General features: G+C 40.5%; 1 long non-coding RNA gene across 2 annotated transcripts in view; it reads right to left on the bottom strand.

Moving 5' to 3' along the window:
• LOC118653710 overlaps positions 1-3,688 on the bottom strand; it is a 29,600-nt gene extending 25,912 nt beyond the window's left edge. Inside the window, exon 1 of one of the 2 annotated variants that reach the window (XR_004966872.1) lies at positions 3,514-3,688. This is a non-coding gene — a long non-coding RNA (uncharacterized LOC118653710). Of the gene's footprint in view, positions 1-1,870; positions 3,483-3,513 lie in introns of those variants that run through there. The other variant, XR_004966871.1, reaches the window with a different exon arrangement.
• Between the last annotated feature and the right edge of the window lie 14,020 nt (positions 3,689-17,708).

Genomic DNA, 17,708 nt, shown 5'->3' with positions numbered 1-17,708 from the left:
CAATAAAAGGCAGTAGTGTCAATTAAATACATTAACTGCCCCAAGGACTCTGTTTTAATGCAAAGTGAGGCTATGCGGGTTCTAGAGTGATATAAGCACAGTAGTTGCATTTAAGCACATGAACTGCCCCAAGGACCTTCTATTTTAATGCAAAGTGAGGATAGATGGGTTCTATAGTGACATAAAGATAGCACTAGTTGCATTTAAGTTCATTAATCGCCCAATGACTGCTTTAATGCAAAGTGAGATTAGATGGGTTCTACAGTACCATAAGGACAGTAGTGCCATTTATGTACATCAACTGTCCCTTGTACCCTCTTCTATTTTAATGCAAATTGGGGATGGGTGTAATCTATAGTAACATAAAGATAGTAGTAGCAGTTAAGAACATTAACTGCCCCAAGGAGTCTGTTTTAATGCAAACTGAGGATCCCTGGGTTCCAAAGTAAGATAAGAACAGTAGTGGCATATAAGCACATTAACTGTCTGAAGAATCCTCTGTGGTAATGCAGTTAGGAAGGGGAAAGAGGTTAACAGAAGGGAGTTATTGGGGATTGTAATTTTGCACATGATTGCAAATGCAAGTATGGATAATATATTAACTAAAAAGAAGAACCCTTGAGTAATGGGACCACGTTATACCTACCAAATGAGATACCCTGGACTTTTTATTTTTTTAAAATATATTTTATTGATTTTTTTTACAGAGAGGATGGGAGAGGGATAGAGAGCTAGAAACATCGATGAGAGAGAAACATCGATCAGCTACCTCCTGCACACCCCCGACTGGGGATGTGCCCGCAACCAAGGTACATGCCCTTGACCGGAATCGAAACTGGGACCCTTCAGTCCGCAGGCCGACGCTCTCCACTGAGCCAAACCGGTTAGGGCTACCCTGGACCTTTTAAATGGACAGTACTCCAGATAACTATGACTGTGCAAATTGTCCCAGAGCTGAGTTCTTGAACAATATTCACTCCTAGACAGTGTGATGGGGTAGGATTCCTTTTTGTTTTGTTGGTTTTTTTTGCACAGGACTAAAATATTTGTTTTTTTTCTGCATCCACGATTAATGCAAAGGTGTTTTTGCCTGGAATATAATATGATGGGCAGAATTATGGATAATCAAAATTTCACTCAGTGCAAAGACTTTAGGTGGTCACCATGGTATATGATTTAGGGAGCAGGGCTGAAGGGGATAGCTGGGGCTGGGGCTGGGGCTGGGGCTGGGGCTGGGGCTGGGGCTGGGGCTGGGGTTTGGGCAGGGCTGGCAGGTAAGGGGTAAGGGCTGGGGCTAGATGTAGGGGTTGTGAGAGCAGGGGTGGGGAGGAACTGGGGATTGTGGAGGCAGAGCATCACAATATTTGTTATGTGTGCATTTAATACTCCAAGATAAGTTTGAATAGAGGAAACAATTCCACAGCAAGTCATGTTATCTGTCTGATAGGTTAGACAGTCAATTAGTGCAGCATTAAAGATGGGAACAAAGCAAGGCCTGAAGTGGAATGGAACTTCAAATATTTTTATATTCAGTCATAAAGTTTACTTTTTAATTAACTTTTTATGTGTTAGAAGACTTGAAAAATCCAAACTGAAGTAGGTTATTAAGTCACTCTCAAAGTAAAAAAGATTAATGAAAAATGTTATCGCCAAATTATTTGACTTTGGATATGAATAAGTATGCCATTTTTATAAAAAAGCAATTGAAAACTTTAAGGGCCCCCCAAAAAAGCTTATTAAATCTAATTGAAATGAAGTCTACAAACAATGCCATAATAGTCATTTGAGGCTTAAATATCACCCTAGCAAACCACATAATTGAACTATTTATGGCTGACATCCAAGAAATAAGTAGAAATCAAAATCCAACCCCAGCATTAGCCACAGGGTAGGTGTTCCTCTTGAAGAAGGGAGGGATTCCTCTTCTGCCACCTGTTGGCCAAAGATCCATTTTGGTCCTTGCCACGACTCACCGCCATGTTGAACTCACCGCCATATTTACACGTGGCAGGCATGGAGCCCTGGCCGGGCGGGAGAGCAAAGAGGCAATGCTGGAGGGGAGGGAGCAGGTTAGAGGGGAGGGAGCTGGAAAGGCCAAATGACCTTGGAAAGACCTTGAGCACCTCCGACTGGGAGCAGCTGTTATGTAAGTGGCCCCTCAGCTTCTGCCTCCTGAAAAGATGGCAGCCAGGAGCCATGCTAGATTGGTCTAATTCTATACTCCATTAATTGGCTGCACCCAATTGTATCACCCTGTCTGATTGGGTGGGTCAGGCGGCAAAGATCACGCCACCTTTCACTTTTTGCAGCAAGCCGGAAGTGTGCGCCATATTTAACAATGCGGCAGCCCCACCAGGAGCAAATCCCGCGCAAACACCAGGATGTCCTCAACCACAAGACAAGTCCTCCCTTATATGCCCCTGCGGCAAAACCTGTCCGGAAATGCTTGCTGCGAAGACAAAGGCCCGCCATAACCGGTCCGGCAATCCTTGCCGCAAACACAAAAGTCCGCCATGTTTAACACTGCGTCAGGTCCTTGAGCCGCCATCTTACACCATGTAATAGAATATTTCCAACGCCATGCTGTGCATTAGAACAAAGACACTACCATGATGTGGCCTCTCGCAAAATTGGAGCCACCATCTTGGACACTAACAAAGCAGACAGCCATGCTGAGCAATACCGAAAGTCAAGCCGCCATTTTGACCCCTCCCTGTAAGTCTTCTCGATCTCATTTTCAACTAGCCTCCGGTAATGCGGCACAGGATAATCCTATTCTTCTACCTCCGGAGACCACAATGCATGCAAATTAGGTCATTCAAAATACTTAGCTCAAGCCTCTTGCCTCCCTAATTTATACCAAGCACAACCAACTACCATCAGCTGAGCTCCGAAGCAAACCTCGAGTCGTCCGGCCGCCATAGCCGCCATAGCCGCCATATTTCCTCCCCAGCCGAACAAACCCCTTAGCCTAACTGCAGTCATCTCCCAGCCAAAGCTGTAGGTTCACTCACACAACACCAAAGATTAGCAGCAAAAATTTGTAGACATTCCAGATAGTATAACGAACCCCAGAAAACAACAAAATTTCGAGCGATTAAAAAAAAAATCTAAGCAGGTATCCGCGGCCCCGATGGACAAGAAAAAAATTAAAGCAGGTATCCGAAGCCCCGATGGGCAATAAAAAGAAGAAGAAGAAGAAGAAAAAAAAAAAAGCAGGTATCCTAGGCCCCGGTGGGCCAGTGGTTTGGGGAAAAGGAGGACACAGCAGGTATCCGAGGCCCCGATGGGCTAAGGGGGGGGGAAAAAAAATTAAAAGCAGGTATCCGCGGCCCCGATGGGCACATTTTTTAAAGTAAATAAATAAAATCAGGTATCCGCAACCCTGATGGGCAAAATATAGAAAAGTGGAGGAAACAGAGAACTAAATCATAAAACAGAGGACTCGACCAAAAATTGTTGCAAACAAAAATTTTTTCAAAATGAAAAATGTCATAAAAATATCCCAAATACCTAAAAAATATGGAGGTCTCAATAAAATGCTGGAGGAAAGTTTAGAATTTTCAAAATATTTTATAGAATTTTGGTGAATATTCTAAAAGAAATGCGCCATAAAGAGTGGTTGAGAGCTGGAAAATGTTCCAGAAAGAACCACATGGCTGAAGACATCTTCATTAGCAAGATTCCATTCCACCTCAGGAGAAGAAGAAATATGGCGGTGGCAGCAAATTGCAGGGCTTTAAAAAGCAAGGGGGTGGAGACTGGGTGCAGAGGGAGTGGAAAAGGCGTGTCTTAAAAGATTGAAAGCTAGACATCTTTGTGGTTTAGCTGGCTTAAAATTTAGAAAAAGGAGATTTCAAGAAAATAGCAACATATCTGAAAGTATACTGCACTGTAAATAGGCTTCATTTCTAGTCCAGGAACCATAACTTCAATGGGTCGCCATGGTTATCTAAAATGGGGACCTTAAGTAAATAAAATTACTGATGCTAAAATTCTCCACAAACAACATAACAAAAGAAAACAATTTAGTTTAGTTTGGTTTTGAAAAGGGAGGAAGGGCAGGTAGAGCTTTGATATGTTAATAAAGTATCCAAATGTATATAACTCCCCCATCAAACTTTTGAACCAAAGAAGGTAGGAAGGATCTCCAAGGTCAGAACCTTCTTCAAAGGACTTTCTCTTCAATTATCTTATAAGTCAGATGGTGAGCAATAGAGAGAAAGGAAAAAAAGAAATTATTTGACCCCTAAATAATCATGGAGCACTATTTGTAACCTGTATCTCACAACTCCTAGAAAGTCAAAAGATACATTGCCCGACTACTGTCAACTGCAAAGTAATACTATCAGACAAGCATACCCTCCAGTCTCCAGATAAACAAGTATGCAAATTTTCATCCTTAAAAGGTACATTCCATCTTATATATGCTCTTCATTCACACACAAAAAAGTAATCTTCCTTATTCCAAATGAGGAATATTTTGTTACAAAGTGATACCCTGGAGAAGACGATGCCTAACACAAAGATAATTTAATAGTAAGATTTCATTCTGAAAGATAATTTTCCCTAGGAGCCTTCCTGGACACCCCCAAAATTAAACTATATGAGCAGAAGCCTACAAATAAGGACTATGATAAGATCTCACCCTAATTTAAGTTTTCACAAAGTCCTATGAAATGAATGGGGGGGAGGGGGCGGGGGCATTGGTTCGTTGTATAGATTGGTACATTGAGATTGAGGGATGTTGACTTCTATTTGGTTTAAAAACCTAATAGCAACACGAGGATCCCAGGATAGAGATCCTTGGACTCAGATAACTTTGGTTGCACTTTAGTGAAATAACTCTGTTGATGAGACTACCTTGTGTGTCAGATCTCTCTAGTGAGAATTCTGGGATTTGTGTGGAGTTTAAAATTACTGTAATAATCATGGTATATTTGAATGGTACCTATGAAAGGTAGTAGCTACAACAACTTTGATATCACTCAGTCATCAGGAAAGAAAAGGATTATAAATAAGTACTATTCCCTTAACACCTGGAATCTCAGCCTGGACTAACCGGGAGGACCTAGAAAGCAAACCAACTACCACCAGCAGCAATACTATCAGGCCACCTGACAAATCTTAAACTCCTTCTCTATAGGCCATGAAATAATGGTATCACTAGGAATCTGACTCCACTACAGAATTTAACCTTTTTCAGCTTATTGTGTCTTTAACACAAGCTATCAATTGTTAAAGTAACTCGGTCTGTCAAATACAGGTCTGTCCAAAACAATTTTCTACAATTGTGGAAATATCCCGTATTTTTTAGACCTTGACTTATGGAAATATTCTTACCACTCAAAATGCATCAACTACAAAAAAATGACTTTAAAATATTTTGTTCCATAAAAACACCCTAAAAGGTGAAAAGACGAGCTATATACTAGTTGCCCTGGGGTTCAGCATCCAGGCCCTGGTTCTGGGAGAGTGGTCTGGCTAGCAGACCATTTCCATTGATTGTCACAGTAATTTCTTTCATGAGATTCAGTGAGATCAAGCTGCCGAAATGGTGATATCGTGATGATTTTGGGTGACTCTCGCTCACGTCGGACACAGGCTCTACCAGTAGTCAGCAAACTCGTTAGTCAACAGAGCCAAATATCAACAATACAACGACTGAAATTCCTTTTGAGAGCCAAATTTCTTAAACTTAAACTATATAGGTAGGTACATTGTTATTAACTTAATTAGGGTACTCCTAAGGCTCAAGGGGCCAAAGAGCCGCATGTGACTCCCGAGCCTCAGTTTGGTGACCACAGCCGAGTCTAGGCTATCAAGGTCTACTGCAGATACCTAGGCTAAAAGAACTGCAGAGGCAAGAAAGCTAAAGTTTTTAGATACAAACAGGTTCCAAAGAGTAGTTGCATTGGAAGTAGCAACAGTGTTGCTACCTTTTATATTAGTCAGGTAGGGTTCATTTGACAAAAATCAAAACAAAACAAAACAAAAAACACGAAAACATAAACAAATGTTTTTTGGACCTGAAAAAGGACATTATGAAGAATTTTCACATGAACTGCTGAATAAACAAATATGTAAGTACCTCTTCTGTTCCCTTTATTGCTACATTACTATACCTTACATGAGCCCATGAATTTTGTAATATATTTAAATCAGATTACCTAAATAAAAAGGGACTCCAAAAAATATTTGCCTAGTACCCTGCATCATACCTTGGAGCATCCCTGCTCTTTCCTGCCATTTATCACCTTCAGGCTTTACTTAACCCAAACGCATGACATATAGCAGGAACTATATGGGAGGAAGAAATCAAGTTCTCTTTTATTTTACTTACAGGTTGATAAATTTGTTAAACTGTGTTTCCTCTCAAAAAAAAAAAAAAAAAAAAAAAAAGCAGAAATGACCTGATTTAACCACCAGATGGCAGCATGAAATTATCAAAGAAACAGCCAGCCTGCAGGGAAGAAGCCAAGATCATACAGGAAGAAAACCCAATTAGGGTCTTAGTTGAAGGGGAAAATGCCTCATTTATACCAGTTCAGTATCAGAAGGAAGAAATAAGGAAAAGTACTCAACTTCCTTTAATTTGAACACCCCCACCCCTGTGGAAGTTTGACCTTGGCTTTTATGAATGCCATTTAAAGAGGGCTTTGATAAAGCATTCAAAATCAAATTAGCAGGCTAATGGGGGCAATTATCAGTGAAAAGCAGTTAAAGTAACAAAGACATATTATAGAAAAAGAATACTTGGGGAAGGGCTCTTTACAAATGTAAGAACAGCTTGCAGTGGGAGAAAGAGCCTTATTGTGTGTAACTCGATATAAATATCTATATAAATAAGGGTGCCTGAATACTCTAAGTTGTCCAAAGATGGAACAGACTGCTTCCAAAACTGGTGAGATGCCAATCACTGAAGGTATGTAAGCCCATAGTGGATTTTGTGAGGATAATATGGAGATAATGAATGAGTCATGGCAATACGTTTCCTTGCATGAATTCAACAAAACCAGTTTCCAATTGTGGTTCTATTAACCAAGACTTTTACTGGAATGTCATGTCTGAGAGAGACATGCCCAGACTCTGGATGTCACCAGAAAGCTTTAAGGAATAAAAACTGACTTTGAAGCCAATGTAAGGGCCTTGGAGAAATACCCTGATACCTTGCTTGGTCACATGGTTCATGGCAGTCTTTCCAGGTAAGGAACGAAGGTTGCTTTCCTGAGAGATGGCAAGGAAAGAAATTCAAGACATCATTGGGGACTTCACCCAACTCTACAGGTATTGTAGGCAAACCTGATGGCAACTAGGTGGCTCAGCTGTTTTGCCCTGAGGGGTTAATTCAGGGGTCCTCAAACTTTTTAAACAGGGGTCCAGTTCACTGTCTCTCAGACCGTTGGAGGGCTGGACTATAGTTTTAAAAAAAACTATGAACAAATTCCTATGCACACTGCACATATCTTATTTTGAAGTAAAAAAACAAAACGGGAACAAATACAATATTTGTATTTGCATGTGGCCCGAGGGCCATAGTTTGAGGACCCCTGGGTTAATTAAAGCTCAATCATGAAATACCAGCAAAGCAGGTTGTTTTTTTTTTAAGGCCTATATGATCAATTGCTATTCTTATTGTGTTCATGCAAATGATCAGGCCAAATTGAAACTAGATTTAATACAGTAAATAGATTGGTCTTAATTTGGCTCTTTAATAAAAATTAGGGTGGTTTTAGGGTGGAAATTGTGTTTTAGTAGACTCTATAATGCACCATTGTGAATATTAGACTCAAAACTTTATTTTTCACCTATGAATTGAACTAGATCCTGAATTTATCTCTACCTTTTACCCCAATAATACTAAAATTTATAACACAGTATGTCTCCACCAGGTTATAAACCCTACTCTCACTTAGGGAATACCAACTCTAGATACCATTGCCACCGCCTTCCGTGTCCAGGCCTCATCGGCCCTCTGACAGAGAGCACATTCTAGCCTGGTTGAGAGTTGTAAGTCCTGGGACATGGGAGCTAACATCGGAATGAAGGCCATTCTCCTTTCCCAAGAACTGTCTAATATGGAAAGATTTACAACCTCGTGGCTGAAACAGTCTAGTACCAGAGGTATCTGCCTTTTGCAACCCCCAGCCTCTATTGCCTGTAATCTGGTCCCTGGAGGCACCTGCCCTCTGCAACCCCACCCCCTCCCCCAGTCCACATTGCCTGTAACCTGTCACCATAATACCTTGCCTACTTTCCCATGTCTGTAATTCTTACTCTCCCACCTACTCTTTACCTCCTACCCAATATAAGCAGCTGCCTTATGGGGAAGGGCAGAGCAGATTTTTGTGGATGATCTGCTGCTTTCCCATACTGCTGGCATTATTGTAATAAATGCTCATATATGATTCAACCCTGTCTCTACTTAATTGGCTCAAGTAGTGATAGGCAGCTCAGACCCCTTAGTTATCCAGTTACAAAACTTTAAAATATTATAAAGTAATATTGAATTCTATTCATTATATATGTGTGTGTGTGTGTGTGTGTGTGTGTGTGTATACATATACATATATATGTCTGTAATTTACTTTGAAATGCATATAAGCATAAGATGAGTGAATAGATTGATAAATGGTTATATGATTAAAAATAAGTATAATGGCATGTTAACTGTAGAAGATTTGAGGTGGGTCTTCACTGTACTATTCTTTCATTCTTGCTGCAGGTTTGAAAATTTTTATAATCAAAATGTAATGTTGGGGGCAGGTGACATCACTGAGAATAAAGGAAGAGAGAACTCCAAGGATTCATCATCCACTGAACCAACCATTAAGCTGAAGAAAATGGTCAGAGTCAACTTTTTCAGAACTCTAGAATCTAATTATAAAACAACTACAAAAAGCAGAGGAGTGCTTAATGAAGAAAGACTGCTAAAATACAGTAAGAGAGCATTGTGGCATTTTTGCTTACCATGCCCCTTTTCCTAGCTGAACTGGTGCTGTGTGGATGGCAGCCTGTACTCTTACTGTGGTTTACTGGTGCCAGAGGGGACAATTATAGGTGTTGTTTTGCAATTTAACAAAATTTACAGACATTACTACAACAAAACAGACACAGTACTATTATGATCAACTGAAGGCTAAAAATTTAGATATTCTAGATGAATTGGACAAATTCCAAGAAATATATAAACTACCAAATCTGGCTCAAGAAGAAATAGAAAACCTGAACAAACCTATACCAAATAAGGAGATTAAATCAGCAGCATAAAACCTCTTAACAAAGAAAAATCCAGTACCAGATGGTTTCACTCGTGAAATCTACCAAAGGTTTGAAAAATAATTAACACCAATAGTTTTCAAGCTCTTTCAAAAAATAAAAGAGTAGGAAACATCTCCTAACTCATTCTATGACACCAAAGCCAAACAATACACTACAAATAAAAGAAAGCTACAGAGTAGTATTCCATCTGTACATAGATGCAAAAATTCTCAACAAAAACTAGCAAACCACATCCAGCAGCACATTAAAAGCTACAGAGTAGTATTCCATCTGTACATAGATGCAAAAATTCTCAACAAAAACTAGCAAACCACATCCAGCAGCACATTAAGAGGGTTTCCAAAATGGCAGCAGAGTAAGTGGAAGCTACACTGACACACTCCCAGGACCAAACTGGAATTACAATTAAAATACAGAAACACCACCTTGAATAATTACCTGAAGACTCCCTGGACTCAACCCTGATAACTGAGGATGGAAAGTAGAGACTGCATAGAGACTGGTAGGAGGGGCAGAGATGCGAAAGGGCTGGCCGGGCCCCCACAGACAACAGCTGAAGTTTTGGAGAGATATCTCAGCTGTGGGAAGTTGCCACTGAGAACTGTGGGGTCTAAACCCCAAGCTGGGCTTCCCAGCAGAGAGCACCAGAACTGAGAAGGGTACACACATAACATATGGCTGTGAAAAGCAACAGGATTGCTGTCTACCAGGGAGAGATGGCTGGGAATGTAGGCACCCTCTTAACAGGCCAATACACATAATTTTGTGTGCAGCCCCAAACCCTCACATCTTTGTGTTTCCTGAACAGATAGACTACCCACAGTTTTGGGACCATACCAATCCCTTCAACCCAACTGATGGCATCCTTCTTAGTGAAATTCCTTTGCCTTCCCTCTTACAATTTACCCCTCATCCCCCACCAGCTAGACTTCTCATTGTGTGGTGAGGAAAGGTGACCCTGGGATTCCATTGCTCTCTATCTCCCTACCACAAACACATACTCACAAGGCAATTCCTACCTGGCTTCCTCCCAGCACCACAATCTTAATGTTCCTGCTAAGTGGACTATCCAGGATGTGATACTCTGGAATAGGCATCAGGTGAAAGCTGGTAGAAAACTAGGACATGGCTGAGGTGGATATGGGCCACATGGCTGCTGAACAAAAGGGGCCAAGAGCCAAAGATCTCTGAGATTTTGTTGCTGCCACTGCCACTTCTTTCCTCAAGTGTCAATTTTTTGCTTTCATCTTCCGTATCCAATCCCTCTACCCTGCTTACAGCATCAGGGGATCAAGGATGTATTTAATGGTTTCCTCCTGCAAGGGTAACCCTCTTCTCTGATTGATGGCAAAGTTGCAAGGAATAAACTTCTTATCAATGGAAAGCTGACTCCTCCAAGTCTGAGCCAAGTCAAAGTTAAGTTGGGCTGTTCCTAGGATCAGAGACAGGAGGGAGATCTGACATGGCTAACAAGAAATGAACTATTATTTGTGAAGAAGCCCAGGCTAGTTTCCTTGAAGATAAAATAACATGTGGAAAGAGAGACCCAGGTGACAGCCAACACTAATTTCCAGGAATGACGAGGCCATCTGGGAACATCTAGTAATCACTAAAGCTGTTAGTAGTAATCAACCACTAAAAAAAAGAAAAGAAAAGAAAAAGAAATGGAACTATCAGTACTCCGTCTTCCTCACCCCAAGTTTAAAAACAGAATGTCTCAGTTGAAGGGTATTTAGGGATTAGAGTCCAAGTCCTTTATTCTTATAGTTAGTTAAGGAAACTGAGGCTCAAAGACTTACTATCCCTTGCTGGGCAGGATATTCAGGAATAGGCATGTGAGAAGTCAGGGTCAGAGTTAGGGTAAATTCTTGGTTTCCAGTTTTCCTATCCAATATGGTTCTCACTACCCCTGCCAGGCTCCACTTTCTTTAAGTAGAAAACTTGCAGAGTTGGAAAGGAATTAGGCTGGGGGGTGCCAGCTAGCCAAGAAAGAGACAAATGAGCAACTAAGTACCTTTTTAGGGTTACCTTTTGGGTAAGTGGACAAACCTTTAGAGGTTTAGCATTCAGGTTTAGTGGTGCCTCAATTTGTAAACAAAAATGTCATATGGAATATGCATTCTCTAGTTGACATAGTCCTTACTAGACTATTTTTTGTCTGCTGCTTAACTCAATTATTCCTCTGGCCCCTAGGAGATATTTGATTGCCCAACTATGGTTATTTGAAGGCAGAGGCTAGACCAAATTTAGTATCTTTATCTCCAAATGGGAAATGGTAGGGAGAAGACATTGGGAATTCCCATTCATGTACCTCAAGGCATCATTCTGTGACTGCTTTTCACAACATTTAAAGACTATTCTTACCCTGGCCAGTAAGGCTCAGTTGATTGCACGTTGTCCCATGCACCAAAAGGTTGCTGGTTTGATTCCCAGTCAGGGTACCTGCCCAGATTGTAGGCTCAATCCCCCATAGGGGGAGTGCAGGAGGCAGCTGATCAATGTTTCACTCTCACATCCATGTTTCTCTCTCCCTCTCCCTCTCTCACTCTAAAAATCAACTTAAAAATCTTTTAAACAAAGGACTACCCTTAAACTTCAGTAAAAATTAATCTCATCTGGATATAAATGTGTGTGTGTGTGTGTGTGTGTGTGTGTGTGTGTATAGAGGCTTCCAGGAAAGAGAATGGAAGAGACAGAGAATGATTTGTTTATTAACAACTACCCTCTCATGAACCTGGAGTATATTATGCTAAGTGAAAAAAGCCTGCCTGGCCAGCATTGGTTGAGAGTCGACCTACAGACCAGGAAGTCATGGTTCAATTCCAGTCAGGGCACATGCCCAGGTTGTGAGCTTGATCCCCAGTGTGGGGTGTGCAGGAGGCAACCAATCAATGATTCTCTCTCATCATTGATGTTTCTATCTCGCTTCCTTTCCCTTCATCTCTGAAGTCAATAAAAATATATTTAAAAAGAAAAAGAAAGAAGCCAGACACAGAAGGACAACTACTACATAATACCACTTATATGAAGAATTTAAAATAGACTCATAGAGAGTAGAATGTTGGTTGGCAGGGGCTGAGGAAGGAAGAAATGGGGAGGTCTTAGTCAAAGGGTGCAAAGTTTCAATTATGCAATATGAGTAAGTCCCAGAGATCTATTGTGAAACATAGTGCCCATAATTAACAATACTGTATTGTATTTGCTAAGAGGGTAGATTTTGTGTTAGATGTTCTTGTCGCACATACAAAATAATAAATAAGTGGATGGGAGGAAAGATTTGGAGGTGATGGCTATGTTTATGGCATTGATTGTGCTTATGGCTTCACAGGGGTATATTTATCTCCAAACTCATCAAGTTGTATACATTAAATATGTACAGCTTTTTTGTGTTTTAATTATACCTCAATAAAATGTTTTTTAAAATTTGGTAAATAAAGGGGGGAGGGGAACTGTCTTATTTCCTCCATGAATTCCTTCCTGAGTTTCTTGTTGTGGTAATGGTGGCAGTCAAAGGACAGAACTATAACCTGAAGCACAGAGTTTGACACAATAACAAACTCTATGTGTTACTTTAGTTTGGCATTTTATAATTTTTTCCATGTATAAATCATTTCACTTATTTAAACTGCTACATAACCCTATGAGTTAGGTGGAGCAAGGAGGAGGAAACATGTTCAGAGAGGTATTTGTTCAAGGTCACACATAAGTGAGTATCTAACAGGTTCCCAGCCCTACTCCCGACATCCAGTCCTAGACTTTCTTATACACTAAGTTGATATTCTTCTGAAAGTGTTTCATTCCTGAGTATGCCTTGTCTTTGCAATGAGTCTCTGATTTTTTAAAAATTCATTTCAGAAAGGAAGGGAGAGATAGAAACATCAATGATGAGAGAGAATCATTGATCGGGTGCCTCCTGCACTCTCCTTACTGGGAATGGACCCCGAAACACAGGCATGTGCCCTGATCGGAAATCAAACCATGACCTCCTGGCTCATAGCTTGATGCTCAATACTTAGTCACACTGGCTGGGCAAGTCTATGAAATTTTGAAGAGCAAGGATCATGTATTACTCATCTTTATATCCTTTAAAGCAGCAACCACAGAGTCTTAGATGAGGTACTCAATAATTGTTTGTGGTTGATTCAGTAGCCAAAACATCCACTCTGTCCTGCTCCCAATACTGGACACCATTTCTTTGTAACTTCTAGGTGTCCGTGTTTAACCTTTCATTTTAATAAGTCTTTGTTAGGTATGGATATATATTTTCAGGGCACTGTGCTAGGCTCTGATATAGAAAATAAAGCTGTAAGCAAGATAGTGTCTATACTCACAAAGCTAAGATTTTCTTAGAATTACCTAAAGGCAGGAGAAATAGAGGGGAAGGGGAAGGCCCTGGGATTCTGTCCTCTCTCTTTTATGCCAAGTATCAGGTTGGACCCATTTCTGCGAGTTACTATGATAGCAGAACAAGTTTTAAATTTCTATTAAAATAATTGTCCTTCTATAAATGAGCTTTTTAAAGATATAGGCTTTGCCTTTCCACAGGGATAGAAGTGGGGGTTCAGAGAAGACATGGTATCTAAAAAATATATAAACATTTTAAAAAATAAATTTTAAAAATTCAGAATGGGCAAATCCACAGGAACAGAAAGAATACTAGTGATTGCTTAGGGCTGATGGGGTGGGGATGCGGGGCAGAGGGGAAAGAAACAAAAATGGTAAGACATGGTCTCAAGTCAGTGGTATAACTTCCTAAGGACAACCTAGCCAGATTTACTATAGAAATAGGCTTTATTCATCTGAGAGGAAAATTTGACCTATCTAAAATAGCTACCAAGAGGACTGACCAATGTGGCTCAGCAGTTGAGCAGCAACCCAGGATGTAACTGGTTCAATTCCCAGTCAGGGGACATGCCCAGGTTGCTGGCTAAATCCCCAGTGCTGCATGCAGGAGGCAGCCGATTGATGATTCTCTCTAATCATTGATGTTTCTAACTCTCTCTCCCTCTCCCTTCCCCTCTGAAATAAAAATATACTTTTAAAAAATAGATTTTTAAGCCCATTCTGATCTAGATGAAAAGAAAAGACTAAAGTGAATGAAAAGCAGGTTTCAGCCCTAGCCAATTTTGCTCAGAGAATAGAGCATTGACTCATGGACTAAAGGGGCCCAGGTTCAATTCTGGTCAAAGGCACGTACCTTGGTTGCAGGCTTGATCCCCAGGACATGTGTCTCTCTCACATCGATGTTTCTCCCTCTCTGTCTCTCCCCCTTCCTTCCACTCTCTCTAAAAAGAAAAAAATCAATGGAAAAATATCCTTGGATGAGGATTAACAATAAAAAAAGCAGGTTTCATACAAAGCGGTTGTATTCCAAGGGCATAATGGGTGGTACTGATTGTCAACAGTATAGTTCAGAAAAAGGGAAAGATTTCTCTGTAATAAGTTTTCAGGACTAGGTTCTTGAACGATGGGTAAAATTTAGAGTCATGAAGAAAAGGGGTGCAAACACAGTCCAGGCAAAAGTATAGATATACAGAATGGGTATGATGGGATATTGTGTAAACTAGTTTTAGGTGAAGTAGAGAAAGAGAGTAGTAAGAGATGAGGCTACAGCAGACATAGGCATACAAGGATGGTTTGACTTCTAGGCCAAAGAGCTTGAACTTTATTCAGGAAACAATAGCAGCTATTTGGTATTTATAGCCTCAATTTCACTGCTATTTCTATATTTCCCAGTTCCTCTACTAGACTCTAAGCTACTTTAAGGCAAAACTGGTATCCTTCATTTTTATAACTCCACAGTGCTAAAAGTGTAAATGATATATGAAGGAGGAGTTGGCAGTAGGTTTACAGACTGAATTCCTGATTTTGTTTGTGGCCATATGTTAAATTAGGTATGTGAGACAGAAAAGGTCCCACTAGCCACTTGAAAATTCAGTGTAAGTGAAAAACAACTGAAAACATGAGTTGAACTTGATGGAAAGACAGACAGGCAGATGGAGAGACAGAAATGGGAAAATGTTCCCTTGTTTTTTATGCAATCATGGTCTTTTCAGGGAATGACAAGTGTCCTTGAGAAATTCAAGATCTGCTCTCAAGGCCCAATCTAAAAGTGATGAGAGATCTTCTGACTTGGGCATTTGTGAACTGTTATATGAAGTCACTTGTAGGTTAAAGAGTGTTCCTGCAACCTGTAAACAATAATATAAACAGAGCCACTTTAAAATAAAGTTGGAGCTGCCATTCCACAGGAACTGCCCTGCACGGTCTTACATGTCAAAACTTTGGAATGCAGCACATTTTCCCTCCAGGGAGCACACCCATGGTTGATGCTATTCCCTTCCCCGTCTCCTTCCCCAACAGGCACATATCCCCCAACCTCTAAGGGACTCCATGAGACTTGCAACCAGGAGGGCAATGGGCAGTGGCAGCTTCTCCTAGGCTAATGCCCTGAGCCTGTCTCCAAGGCTCCCATTTCTCTGACTTGTCAGTGAGTCAAAGCAGCCCAGGCTAGGCTTTCCTGTTGTTTCTTCTATGCCCTTCTTTTTTTCACTGTCATATGTATATTTTTTCTGCCATCGTGGACCCAATACCCTTTGGTTAACTGCTGTATAGCCCTTCCCTTTGTATAACCTCAACGCCTGGCCCCTTTTCTTCAAATAAATTCAATTTTTTTTTATTCACTGTCTGAGATGGCTGTTTAGCCTGCCCATGCACTACTGACTTTAACCTTTCAGAAATGATTTAAACTGTCTTTAAAGCTCTATCGACTAAATACATTTTACCCTTACCAAAAAACAGACTAACATAAGTGAATAAAGCTTTTAAAGGTGACCAATCCAGGGAGGAGCAGTGCTAACAAGAGAGAAAATCCAGGAAGTTTCCAAAGAGGAACCCCCACACCCAAAAGACTTCCTATAGCATGTCTGTGCCCAGGAAAGATCCTGGGTGGGTAGCCACAAAAATTTCATGGAAAGTAGTTCCAGGTGGTAATTTTCTGTTCCCTCTCATGTAAAATATCCACAGACAAATATAATCTTTAAAAAAACAAAAACTTTGGAATGCTAAAACAGGGCAAAGTAACCTTTGGACTTAGCCTAAGCATCTTGTGCCTTGCAAAAGAATGTTTTACAAAGATATCAAGAAAGTAGTTATTATGGCTACTAGAATAAAATTAAAAACATTGTTTAGAAATAACATCATTATGTTTTGTTATTTGCACCAATAGAAATGCCTTCCTTTTATTGGTGTTGCTCCCCTTCCCTTTCTCATAGACACCCATTGCCTTTCTCTCCTAACTGGGCTTCTGCCTGAATCAGTGCATCAGAATAGCTATAGTTACTGATCCCAAGAAATGTTTGTTGCCTCTCACTTTGAAAGGCCCTTTTATTCTTAGGTTAACAAACCTCTGAAATTATATTTTTTATTTACAAATGCTTAATGCTTGATTCATAAATAACACTTGTATGAAAGCATCTATTGTCATCTCTGCCCTTCCTCTCTTTAACTCTCACCCTCTTCTCCAAGGCCCCTGATGACACTGGCAGTTGAACCATTAAGAAGAAAATAAAATGAATTTGCAGAAAATCTGTGGGAGGAAAGGGCATAACTATGATACATAGGAACAACTTAGGAGACATGAAGAGGGTAGAATTAAGCTCCCAAATAGGTCTTGCCTGACCACATGCTGGTCCATTGTGCCAAAATAATCTTTTCTTTTAATTTGTTATTTTTTTAAATGTATTTTTATTGATTTCAGAGAAGAAGGGAAAGGGAAAGAGAGATAGAAACATCAATGATGAGAGAGAATCATTGATCAGCTGCCTCCTGCACACCCCACACTGGAGACTGAGCCTGCAACTGGGGCATGTGCCCTGACTAGGAATCAAACCATGACCTCCTGGTTCACAGGTTGATGCTCAACCACTGAGAAACACCGGCTGGGCTGTTCTTTATTGACTTGAGAGGAGATAGATTCATTGTTCCACTTATTTATGCATTCATTGGTTACTTCTTGTATGTGCCCTGACTGGGGATTGAACCCACAACCGTGGCATATTGGAACAACTCTCTAACCAACTGAGCTACCTGGCCAGGGCTGCCCCCAAATAATCTTTTACCAAATGGTCTAAATTATTCTCATTAATTTGTCCTACTGCCTGAAAATAAACTATATGGGAACACATTTAGATTAATTAGCACCTCTTTTCTATGTGTACAAACAACTCTAGGAGGGCTGGAGAAGCTACCAGACCTTGACTTATTAGTGTTAATGTGCAAAATGAAGGCCGATTGCCTACAGGCTAATAATCACCTTACTTTTCCCTATGACACATGATTATTAGGATCTCTGTGGCTGGTAGTTTGGGTTCTGGTAAACAGGGCAGACCACTCTGTGAAGCCTAGCAGGCTATAGTAGTATGGTA

The sequence above is a fragment of the Myotis myotis genome, unplaced genomic scaffold (genome assembly GCF_014108235.1).
Source record: "Myotis myotis isolate mMyoMyo1 unplaced genomic scaffold, mMyoMyo1.p scaffold_m19_p_4, whole genome shotgun sequence".
Lineage (NCBI taxonomy): Eukaryota > Metazoa > Chordata > Mammalia > Chiroptera > Vespertilionidae > Myotis > Myotis myotis.
The sequence above is the reverse complement of the archived record's forward strand: the minus strand, read 5'-3'. Positions and strand labels throughout refer to the sequence as shown.